The following is a 12,409-nucleotide window of genomic DNA, read 5'->3' on the forward strand; positions in this document are numbered from 1 at the left end:
CCAAACGAGAGCCAAGAACGTCAACAAAACTGAAACATATTTAATCTTAAACTTCAGTAGTTCTAATGGAAAAAAAAAAAAAATTACTGAAGAAAAGGTAGAAGCCAGAAAGGGGATAATAATAATAATAATATTTTATGAACCCTTAAAAGTTACCAGGCACTATGTCGATTCTTCATATGTATTTAATAAACGATATAAGATAGATTTTATTACCATCTCCTTTTTACAACTGCAGAAACCAAGGTTAATGATGTAAAATGACCGAGCTAGACTTAAACCCAGGTTTAGTAACACCATATGACATACAGTATTTTATTTTTTTTATCTTTCCCTTTTCACCACATACACATACTAGAATGTAAACTCCATGAGGGCAGGATTTATTCTTTCCCCCACAAGTATATTCACTGTACCAAGACCAATATTTAGCAGACAATGTCCAATAAATATTTGTGCATTAATATAAGAATATAATATTATGTGACATATATAACATATGTAATAAATATTTATATTTGAATGAATGTGATTTCTATAAGAGAATAAAATAAAGGTTTATATGCATCTGAAAAAAAATTCAAGCTCATTAATCATTAGAAAAATGAAAATTGTGACAAAATAAGAAACTACTTTACACCCATGAGTTTGACAAAAATGAAGAAATGTGACTTTTCCAAATGTCAGTGAGGATGCGGAATGATAAGGACTCTTTTACACTCTACTAGCAACAATATAAACTGAGGCAGCCATCTTGAAAAACAATGGCACTATTTTGTCTGCTTCCTCCCAGCTATCCTGCCGCAAATTCCTGCACCAGGAGTTGTGTACGTGAACCATTCACCATGACGTTGTTCATAATAGCAAAAAATTAAAATTAAAAATAAATTTAAAAAGCAAAAATAACCTAAACACGGATTTACAATCTCAAGAAAAGAAAGATGCTGACTTTTATAACTGATCCCTAAATTCATTTTCTAGGTGCATGGCTATTAAATGCTTGAAATGTGGCCAGAGCAAACTGAGATGCTGGAATAGGTAATGATATTATGAAATGATAATATTTTTGATATAGTGTGTTAAATAAAATATATTATTCAAATTAACAGCGCCTGCTTCTTTTTACTATTTCTAGAATATTTCCTACTCGAAATTTTTAAATTATATACAGGGCTTGCATTTGTTGCTTACGGTACATTTCTGTTGAAATCACTTCACTGTCTCTCTCGAGGCCCAAAGGAGGTTTAATATTCTGTCCTCAGGTCACAGATTCTAAATTAAAGTCAGTATCCCTGAGCATCCAAAACACCCAGACCACAAACCCACAATCTCAACAATGGCACTTTCATTTTTACACAGTCACTCTGTGTAAGAATGTGAGTCATCTTTGAATCCTTCTTTTGCTTTGTCCTCTGCAATGTCTTTTGCTCTTTTTCCAGTTTTCATCCTAGTTCAGCTCCTCCTCTCATCTGAATTATAGTAATAGCAGATACCCAGATTGTATGTATAGATGTCAACACATCACAGATTCAGTAGCCTAAATCCCAGCTCTGATCAAACCCTCGCCAACTATAAAAACTTAGTCTGGGTCTTCTTGGACTAATTCTTAGGTAATTCTTAAACCAATCACTAGCAAAAAAGATGGAAATATCCAGGTTTGGCTCATAGGACAAATTTATCCCCTGACACTTAACCTATGGTTCTTCACCAAATTACCACCTAATACCCGAACAAAAATTATGGTTCTATGAGTAAATAATAAGAGAGGAATGGGTAGGCAACCAACAGATAGTCATATATCTTGAGTCCATAATTTCTTTCAAAGCATTTTTTCCCAAGGGATCTATTCAATAAAAGCAAAAACAGCTGTACAAATAATTGAATGTTCAGTGAAGCATTATCTATACCAGTGAGAAACTGTAAACACATAAATCTCTAATATAGGGAGTGAAGCTTAATAAGATACAATTTTTTTTTATATTGCTTTCAACGCTCCCTTGAGCAGCTGATCAGAAGGAGCAATAGTTCAGAGTATATGTGTACTTTCTAAAGAAAGTACCTCTGTACTGTCCAAGCATCCTGGTTTTTGTTTGTCCTTCTCCCTTGTATAAGGAATAGAATAGTATATTTGGTTCACATAATAAGAATTAAGTCTAGAGTAGAATATACATCCTGATCACATGACAGTATAAGAATTGTTAAAAGAACAGAATATAAGATAGTATTATATATAAAGTTATATTATTATAATTAAATTATGTAAAATACATAGACTTATGGAAGGCAATGAAATTATTACTATTAAGCAATAACATGATGAAACAATAATTAAATTAATTTTAAAATTTTATATACATAAAAACATTTCAAACAATTTAGAAAAGGCTTTTATTTAAATGAAGTTGATCATTATTCCCTTCATTAATAAATATGAATTCATTATACTAACTTATTATACACCAGATTTATTTAAAATGAATCCATCTACTGATGGATCCATCTTCTGATGTTGGCACAGAGTCCTATGAACTGAACACTGCCTGCCTCCACCTGTGGAATGAAGATGGACTCCCAGCAACGATCTCTAGGTCTCAGTCTCCAGAACCTATGACTATGTTATCACATATGGCAGAAAGAATATGCAGATATGATTAATGTTAAGGGCTTTAAGATGGGGAGATTGCCCTGGATTATGTGGGTGGGTTCAATGTATCACATGGGTCCTTAATATCTGAGAACTTTCCCAGCTGTAGTCAGAGGGAGATGTGACTACAGAAGCATGGTCAGAGAGCTATAATGTTGCTGGTTTTGAAGATAGAGGAGGGAGCCATGAGTTAAGAAATATAGATGGGTGGCCTCTAGAAATTGAAAAAGCAAAAAAGCCAGTCTTTGATTCTCTTTCAGAGCTTCCAGAAAAAACTCAGCCCTGTGATCACTGTGATCGATGTCGGGCTTTTAAGCAACAAAACTATACGAAAAATTTGTGTTGTTTTAAGCCACCAAGTTTGTAGTAATTTGTTAGACAGCTACCGTAGAAAACTAATACACCCATAGAGGAGAGTGAGCTCTTAGATGTAGAGAAAGGACAGGGAGGAATGAGCTTGAAAATGATTTATGACCTCTCATAGATAAAGCGTCCTAGCAAGCTTGTTTACTTTGCTCACTTTCTTAGGAGACTTTTTTTTTAACATAAATAAAGTAAGAGTAAACTTTATCCCAACTCCTGTCTAAATTATCTCAGTTTCTAAATTCACAACATGTAAAAATGAATTCTTGTTATTCTAGTGACGTCAGTTAGATGTCAGTGTGTTTGAGTAAAAAATATAAACCTACATTTTCTATTCGGTTGTCTTTTAAAAAAAATTGTGGTTAGTAATCCTTTTTTATAAACAGTTGGAAAGGTTTTATCTAGCTCTTTCAGCCCCTCGCCTCATCCAATTATTAAATATATTTGACCACTTGCCATATTCCAGAAAGTGTTCTGGGCCTGGTTTAGAATGATCTAAAAATACTTAAATTTCAACTTAATGTTTTCTTATAAAATAAAGTATTGAATTTCTCCAACTTTTTATAATCAGGAAAATGTACAAAATTACTTATTAAAATGGGATTTAAGTCATTTTTCACAGTTCTCCTTGATTATTTTTAAATTAATTTTTATGAGGCTAATAATACTAAATTATTTTTATTAGGCTAATATAGGTTTCATATGCCTTACATTGGTTAGTAGACTGTAATTTCCTGTAATTTACTATTGACAATGCAGTGATTATGACATTATGTAACCAAGCTGTGTAAGCAATAGCTGGCACATGGGGAGAGACACTCTAGCTTTTCCCAGAAATCATGAGATGTGCAATATGAAGATAATTTGAATTAGAGGCAGTGAGCATGATATTGCCATTTCCAAATGGCAGTGGGGATGGAAGTAAGACTCCAAATTCCTCCTTTAATTTTGAACATAAATACAAGTTAGCATCCATCTGTTTTGTTGACTTCTCTATACTTGAGCTAAACAGTGATTACATTTTTTTTGCAAGTAATTTTTAGACAGACTTTGGGAGAAAAACTTTGGCATGAATATGTAGATTTCTAGGAGACTTAATTACGCCTATAAGTCCAATTCTACTCCTTATACGAGGGAGAAGGGACAAACAAAAAAGAGAATGTTTGGACAGCACAGAGGCTACATTTTTTTAGCAAACACGTAAATACTCTGCACAACTGCTCCTTCCAATCAGCCTCATATAATGAGCTAGCTGGTCACAGGAGCCTTGAGACCAATTCTGGCCAAAGAAAGCTGGGGCGCTTCTGCCAGCATCTTCCCCAAGATCCACGTGACTCTCCCAGACTTCTCACTTCTCCCCTGGTTATTAGCAGGAATAGAGAGCTCTTTTTGTACCTGTGATAACCAGGAACACAACTATATCTGTGACTTCTAAATTCTCTACCCCTGGGTAGTGTCAAAGGCAATTACCTTGCTCCATCCTTAAGGGAAAAAAATGATTTGTCTCCTCTCCAGTGATAATGATCTTTGAAATGTGCAAAACACAAACTGGGGAGATTATTTTTAGTATTCTGCATTTGGATTGGATTTGATTGCAGCAGGATTCAAAACTACACATTTAAAAATCTTTAGTATTTCACTTCTTGGTTCAAAAGTGTCTTGGGTTATGGGCCATAAATATCTAATGAAGATGATAAATGAGTGAACCCAGAAAAATAACTTTCAGGGGAGGGAATAAAATTGGTTACTTGCCCTTAGGATCTATTATGTGGCTTTTATGCATTTCCAGTTTATTTCTAATGTAAATGTGTAAAAAAACTTTTCTTCACAGCCAATTTTTATCTGTTTTGTTTTTCATAATTCTCTGTTGTTAGGCCTGGGAGAACAACCTGCTTTACTGGAAATTCCCTCTGTAATTGACAAATGTTCTATATTATAATACACTGAAACCAGTATGAGCCCTTTAAACTACTTACATAATTTGAAGAATTATCATGGGAAGAAGTTTCACTCTAGATTAAAGAAATAATTGTAGTCTTTCCAGTCCGGTTACAACTCTGTTTTTGAGGTTGCCAAATCATCACAGCATTCTAGACTACTGTTTCAGAAGCTTCTCCTTCTCCTGCATTATCTAATCTAAAAACTTTGAATATAAACAGCTCATAAATATTTTAAAAATTACTAGTAGTTGTGTAATCTTATCTTAACTATTATGTAATTTTTATAAAATTTTTCAAAACAACAGTAGACAACTAAGAATCAGAAGAAGTAAATTCTATTGCTGGCTCTACTACCATTTATGACTTTAGGCAAATCATTTACTCTGTGTTTTATTAAGCTCACTAGTAAACAGCTGTTGGATTGGATGGCCTCGCATATACTTCTATGGTTAAGTTTTTCTGATGAATTCTAGGACAAAGCTGAAAAAGGAGTAAGGATTTAATTTTTAAAAAAAGAAGAAGAAGAAGAAGAAGAAAGAAACTGAAAGTTAAAAAGTGTGGAGTAAAAAAGAAAATTCCTCTTCAGGAAAATCCCAAGTGTGTCTTTTGGTAAATAGAGGAGAAAGGAAAATTACAAAGTTAGAGAGTGGACAGTGGAGGAGGACAAGATACTGGATTCATGAAGCTTTAAGGGGAGATTTTTTTAATAAGTAGTAGACTTAGGCAAATGCACTGACCAAAAGTTTAAAGACCTGCCATAAATTTGACTCTGCTCTGCTTCTAGTTTGGGGACCAATGACCTAACTTTGGATCTTTATTTTTCCCTTCTCTAAAACGATTAATAATGCTTACTGAATATCTTCTCCATCCGGTAGTGCGGTTACAAAAATTTAAATGAGATAAGAATAATTAACGCCTTCAATTTACATAACATACCTCTTTCCAAACTCCAGGCTATTGCACTATATTGCATATGCTTCCAGGACAGGAACAACAGTGGATGCTTAGAGAAATACTGCAAGAAAATGTATGTCTTATCTTTGTCTGCTTTCCTTAAATTTCTACCTAGTAGAGTGGTTTAAAAACTACCCTCAAATTTGCACTTTAAAAATGTTTGGTAATGCAGAACCATTATCTAATCACTACATAGGAAACTCGAAATTATAAATAAGTAGGCAGCCTGCTATCACATTATTTGATACATAAGAATTACTCTCTCCTTTCAATTAGTATGAATTGTAAATTCTGTGCAATTTGGCTCAGTATAGCTTGGTGCACATGTTATGTCTAGATAAATATTTATCTTTCTATTAGAATGGTCAAAAAATGTCAGTAGCTAAGTAAGTATTCAAATTCTGGCTGAGTGGGGCAAGGCAAAAATTTACCCTATAAAAGTATTCATTCCTTGGATTACAGCTTTATGATACACATGTCAGAAGTGCTATCTTTACTATATTACAAACCTTTATATCCCAGGTGTCAAGAGAAAATCTAGAGAATGTGTCTTTGTCAAGGTCTAAAGAACATTATCCTTGAAAATGTTTATAGTTCAGATAGTTTTTTTTCTGCCCAAATATAGTTTCATTTAAATCCAAATGCTGAATCCTACTATTATCTACTCATAGAACCACAGTATTAGCGACAATTGAGAGCAGCTAAATGATTAAGGAAGGAATCAGAAGTGTGAACTAAGGCATGAAGGACTATCGAACTCAATATAAAAGAAAATTAGAAAAACTTAAATGGTCAACAGTAGGGAACTGTTTAAATCGTGAACATCCATTGATTTGCATAACATATGCAATATACATAATATATGTGTATTCCAATGCTGTCATTTAAAATCATGTTTCTGAAAAATATTTAATAACATGAAGAAATGTTCAGGATAGGAAAAGTGAAAACAAATGTTTATTACATAGTATAATCCAATTAAAAACAACCGTGTGTATATATAGTAAAATACTAGAAGCAGTTATCTCTGGGTAGGAATTGGGCAACTTCTATTTCCTTCTCTATATTCTTCTTTGTTTTCCAAATTCTCCACAATAAATACGTTATTTTCACATTTGGAAAAGAAGCAGTAAGTTTATAGTGGGAAGGTTAGATATAAACAGAAACCTATTAAATAATTTATTGGTAAAATATTGGTGTCGCATTCCATCCTAGAACCATCATGTGTTCATTTTAGCTTGAATTCTTAGGTAGCTGACGTATGCATAATGTAACAGCTAATAAGTAAACAGTCTGACACTCTACAACTGATCAAAACACTTAACTTAATCAACAAATTAATTATAGTTTATTAAAGAAAATGTGATGTTTAGCAGTAAATTACTGGCCTCTATGATTTGTGGACAGTACAGCTGTGACGTGCTGAAGAACCCCCTTCTTGTGCCACAGCCAGTATTCAGTGCGGGCTAATGATTGTGGCTGTAACCTGACATGATAAATTTTTATTTAACTTGGTCTCATGTCAAAATGACACTATTTTGGACCTGTGCTCCGTGAAGACTTCACCTCACAGAGGGATCTGAACAGACACGTCTAGTATTTGGCACTGACACTGGCTGACTATGCGCAGATTGGAATCTCTTTGAATTCATGGTCCCCAACTTGTCTCATTCCCTGTAAGATATTTCCCTCTCTCTCTCTTTCTCTCTTTCTCATTCACCACAGCAGCTATTTCCATACAGTTCTAGGTATTTTTGCCATAAGTATTTTTACCATAAACATCTTTGTTGCAAGCATTTTCACTGCAAAACTAATTGACAGAAAGACAATTTCACTATAAAAGATAAAACAACAGAAATAAAAAAGGAACATTAAAAAAGACATCATGAAACAAAAAAATTAACAAAATTCAAGACTATTGAGAAAAATGAAAATACATTGTCTTCAAAGTCTTTCTTTCATAGCATTATACGATTTTTTTCTACCTCTTTGGCATCGCACTTTTTCTTTTTTCCTACAATTTCTTCCTTCATTAAGAGAGGCATCAATTTGCACCTAAAGAATAGAGCATTAACGCTCTCGAAGACTGTTGTGAATTAATGGCCTCCTCTTTTATATTTTCTATAGTTTGTAAACTTTTGGTTTCGACAGGTGGGAGGGATAACAGTGTTCACCAAATAATGTGCAAATTGATATGCTATCATTTTCTAGTATAGTATGCAATCTGGCTTTACATATAGTTTTGCAATCTGGCATTATAAAACGTTATCATCCACTATTTTAGGGCCACCATGTCTACTTGTCACTGTATAGAGCATATGGGGGCTAAAATTTATATAACAATGGGAGTACTGTGAGAACTTCATCAATGGGAAAATGAAATCGCTGACAACTAGCCTAAATACATTAAGTCTGTCTAATGTAAACCAAATTGTCAACCAGTTATTTTATTTTTTATGGTGAAATTGCCTTACAACAAATTAGTTGTGTGGTGAAAATATTTGTGGCAAAAATGCTTGCAGTGAAGACATTTACAACAAAAATGCTTACACTGAAAATATCCAACACGATTTCACACGTTCTCGACTATCCAGATTACCTCACAGAGGACACGAGCTGTTTAGGTGGCCTCTCAACTCTTGCCACCAAATTCAGCACCTGCAACTACCCATTCCTTCTTTCTTCTTATTCAACTGGCAGAAGTGTCCTGTCTCCTACCCGAGACTAACCCTCTGTGTTCTGGATCCCATCTAACATGAATTTCAGAGGCCTTATTTTCTCAATTATTTCCTTCTGTTCTATATTTAATTTTAACTTTGGCTTTTTCTCATTATCATTTTAACATATCTAAGTTTCTCCTACCTTGAGAAAATAAAACATTCTCCAGTTTTTTACCTACCTACATATACTGCTCCAGAAGTCACTGTTGACTTCTCAAAAGAGTTGTCTACCTTCTTATCTTCAAATTTATTCTTAAACCTCCTATGGCCTTGCCTCAGTGGCCACAAACCCTCAGGAAGGGCTGTTCTCAAGGACACCAAGAGGTTTCAACATCCATTGAACACTTACTTAACATGATTTCTCTGTAACATCAGACCTAGATGACGGTAGCCTTGATGACTATAGTTCTTGAAACATTCTCTTTCCTAATATTCAGGTTGTCATTTGTTCTGATGTTCTTCCTAATTTTCCTGCTACCTCTCTAGATGCTCCTTTGCAGTCTTCTTTAAGGGCTCCTTTCTCTCTATCCATCCTGAAAATGTTAGGATTTCTGAGTCCTATTTTAAGTAGCCACCTGTTCTTGCTGTACATAAACTCATTGGGTGACCTCTTCCACTCGAATGTCTTCAAAACCCATCCAAGTTCTATAGGCTATACCTCTATTTTGAGCTCCAGACTAATCGATTTAGTTGCCTACAGCACAGCTCTACCTAGATGTCACACATCAAATTCATCAGGTCCAAAATTGAAATCATTATCTTTTTCCTCAAGGTTGTTTCTCCACTAATTTTCCCTATCTCAGTGAATGGAGTCACTAAAACAGACCTAAGACTTATTCTTGATTCATCCTGATTCATTTCTCTCTGTATATGTCTCTCTCTCTGTTTCTCATTAGCCATATTCCTCACATTCAATCAATGATGAAGTCTCCAATTAACTTCTAACATTTTGTTGACCTATCATTTCTTTCATCTTCACTCTCATTGACCCTAAACCCAGACCACCATCATCTCTTGTCTGAACTACCACAATAGTCTATTACATGATTTGTTAGCCTCCATTTGGGGCTCCTCCATGCTGCTTACAAAGGATACTCCTATTGAAAAATTCTTCAGTAACTTCTCATCACCCTGAGTATAAAGTCTAAATACTTTAAATGGACATTCAAAGTTCATCATTACTTGGCCCCTGTTGAGCAGTCTAGCCTAAATTCTCACTATTCCTCATCCTCGCATCTATATCCCAATCACCTTGAACTTTTGTGAGTTTTTAAAAGTGCCAGTTCTTTTTGCACTGGGTTTTTACAAATGTGGATCCCTAGGTCTTATAACTCACATTCCCGTCTTGTTTCCTTGACTAATTGAACTTATTTTGTGTGTGTGTGTGTGTGTGTGTGTGTGTGTGTATTATTATGTATTGTGTGTGTGTGTAGATTTGAAATATCAATTTATCTTATGTTTCCCTTGCCAAAAGCCTAGTAGATACATCTTAATATGGACTTTCCAAATTCTCTACTTCATCACCCCTAAATATTTTATATTGTTGTCTATTTTTAATGGTAAGTTTCTCCCAATAGATGAAAATTTTTACAAGAGTAGTAATCATTTCTATCATTTTAGGCCTACCACATAAAGGCGCTAGCCCAGAATATGATACATTGTAGATTACTAAATATTTTTTATTAACAAATGAATGAATGTTAGGAGGGAAACAGAGTGTCCTACCCATTTGGAGGTAACAGAATCTAGAATTTTCACCTTGAGGTTAAATCCACCAATATTTATCCATATTTATCCTTATTCAAGGCTCTGGACTTTTTTCTTTCTTTCTTTCTATTATTATAATTAACCAGAATGACAGCTTCAATTTAGGTACTAATGGACTGTAAACACTTCTTATCACTCATAATTTTAAATGGAATACTAGTAACCCTGAAGCTGACAAGTTGGGCTGTAGAATCAAGTTGAATATAACAATGGGAGTTCTCACGATACTCTCATTTTTACAGGAGAAGCAAATGGAATCTTGAAAACATATTGACTCTAAAAGAAAGAAAGAATTCTTACCACACATTTATTTAATATATTTTCTTCAAAAATACAGTGCAAGTCTACAGCCATACCACCCTGAATGTGCCCGATCTCGTCAGTCTAGGCGGAGGCTAAGCAGAATTCGGGCCTGGATTAATTACCTGGATGGAGAACCACCTGGAATACCAAGGTGCTAGGTGTTAAAAAAAAAAAAATACACACACACACACACACACACACACACACACATACATACATATATATATAGCACGCAAGACAAAAACAAAAGACGCATATCAGCATAGTCTTTAATAAAGATATTACTATCAAATTTATAATACATATTAACTCAAAAGTCTTTTATTGTTATAAAAGTGTTACATATGATTCTAGTGCTCCTTACTTATAGAATTCTTGCCCACAAATATAAGACTATATCTTATACCTATATTATAATAAATATTTAAAATGCCCCTCAGAGTCTAACAGATAACTGATCAATAACCATTTAATTTACTTGCAAAATTCCTGGCCAATGTTAGCCTTTTAGTCAGTATTAGTATAGGAACTTCTTAACATTATACCATATTAATTCATTTTCTTTTTCCAATACAAAATACACCCTCATAAAATTTATCTGCTTTATTTATAGTTAACTCTTGTTCTGTCAACTGTAAATAGGGGCTAATTAATTGAGCAATACCAGATCCACAACCTGGGTGGCTTAAGGTGTCACACAATGGCATCACTTTTTCTTTCACATTAAGAACCTTCCGTGATTTCTGGATCATGACAGGAAATTCAGCCTCTAACGCTTTAACCTTTCAAAAGAGAACTATGATAAGTGTCTTTAATCTGTACTTTTACTGTTAGTGTGAAGGGAGAAATCTTCAATCACACATTTCTAGAGGCCCCCTCTCCTTTTGCATATACCCCGTAGCAGTATTGAATACTTTCATTCCTGCAACCCATTCAGCTCACTGGTTTACTGTGTTAACAGATATAAAGATATATTACAAACTGTAAAATATTCAAGAGTCCCTGACTTTTAGTAAGTACTATGTAACTATTAGGTGTTATTGTTTTTGGTATTCTTCTTCTTCAAATGTTAAGTATGATAAAAGGAAGCATAAGATCCCCTCACTGTCATCTCCTAGGTATATGAATTCTAATTCTAGTGTGGCTATGACATACCACAGAATGGTAACTTGCTATATTAGTAGGGGCACAGGTCTCTTTTTAATTCCATCATCCATTAAGGTTTACACAGCAGTCTTGTAATACATTTCACAGTCACTCTTTCCTTTCATGCATTATATAGATGGCAGGCGAAAATTAAATGTCATGTGATATTTACGTTACAAATGATCAACTTTGTTTTTCAAAATACCTTTTGGAAAATAACCTGCTTTTCTTTTTCAGGAAATTAGACTTTAAAAAATCACTTAAATTATGGTTAGCATTTAAAATTTGTACCAGATTTGAGAGAAGTTTGAAAAATATTAAATTCACATTATACCTGATGCAGGAAAATGTAAACTTACCTGTTCATTTTCTATGTTTCCCCACCTTAGGTTTCTTTTGTCTCATCTGTTGACTTATTTTGGAGTTACCATTTGGTCCAACAGCAAAATATATAAAAGGAACCAGAAGGAAAATAACATAAAGAAAAAAGCTATTTTCCCATGACTCAAATGCCTTACTCCTATGAGAACAGACTCCTGTGAGAAGATAAACAAATCCCAATACATGAATCC

The 12,409-nt window shown here is 34.0% G+C and overlaps 1 protein-coding gene across 3 annotated transcripts in view; it reads right to left on the reverse strand.

The window, feature by feature from the left end:
- Positions 1–12,409, reverse strand: part of PTGER3 (prostaglandin E receptor 3) — a 163,284-nt gene that overhangs the window by 132,504 nt on the left and 18,371 nt on the right. The window lies entirely within an intron of this gene.

The sequence above is a fragment of the Pteropus medius genome, unplaced genomic scaffold (assembly GCF_902729225.1).
Source record: "Pteropus medius unplaced genomic scaffold, Ma_sr-lr_union100, whole genome shotgun sequence".
Classification (NCBI taxonomy): domain Eukaryota; kingdom Metazoa; phylum Chordata; class Mammalia; order Chiroptera; family Pteropodidae; genus Pteropus; species Pteropus medius.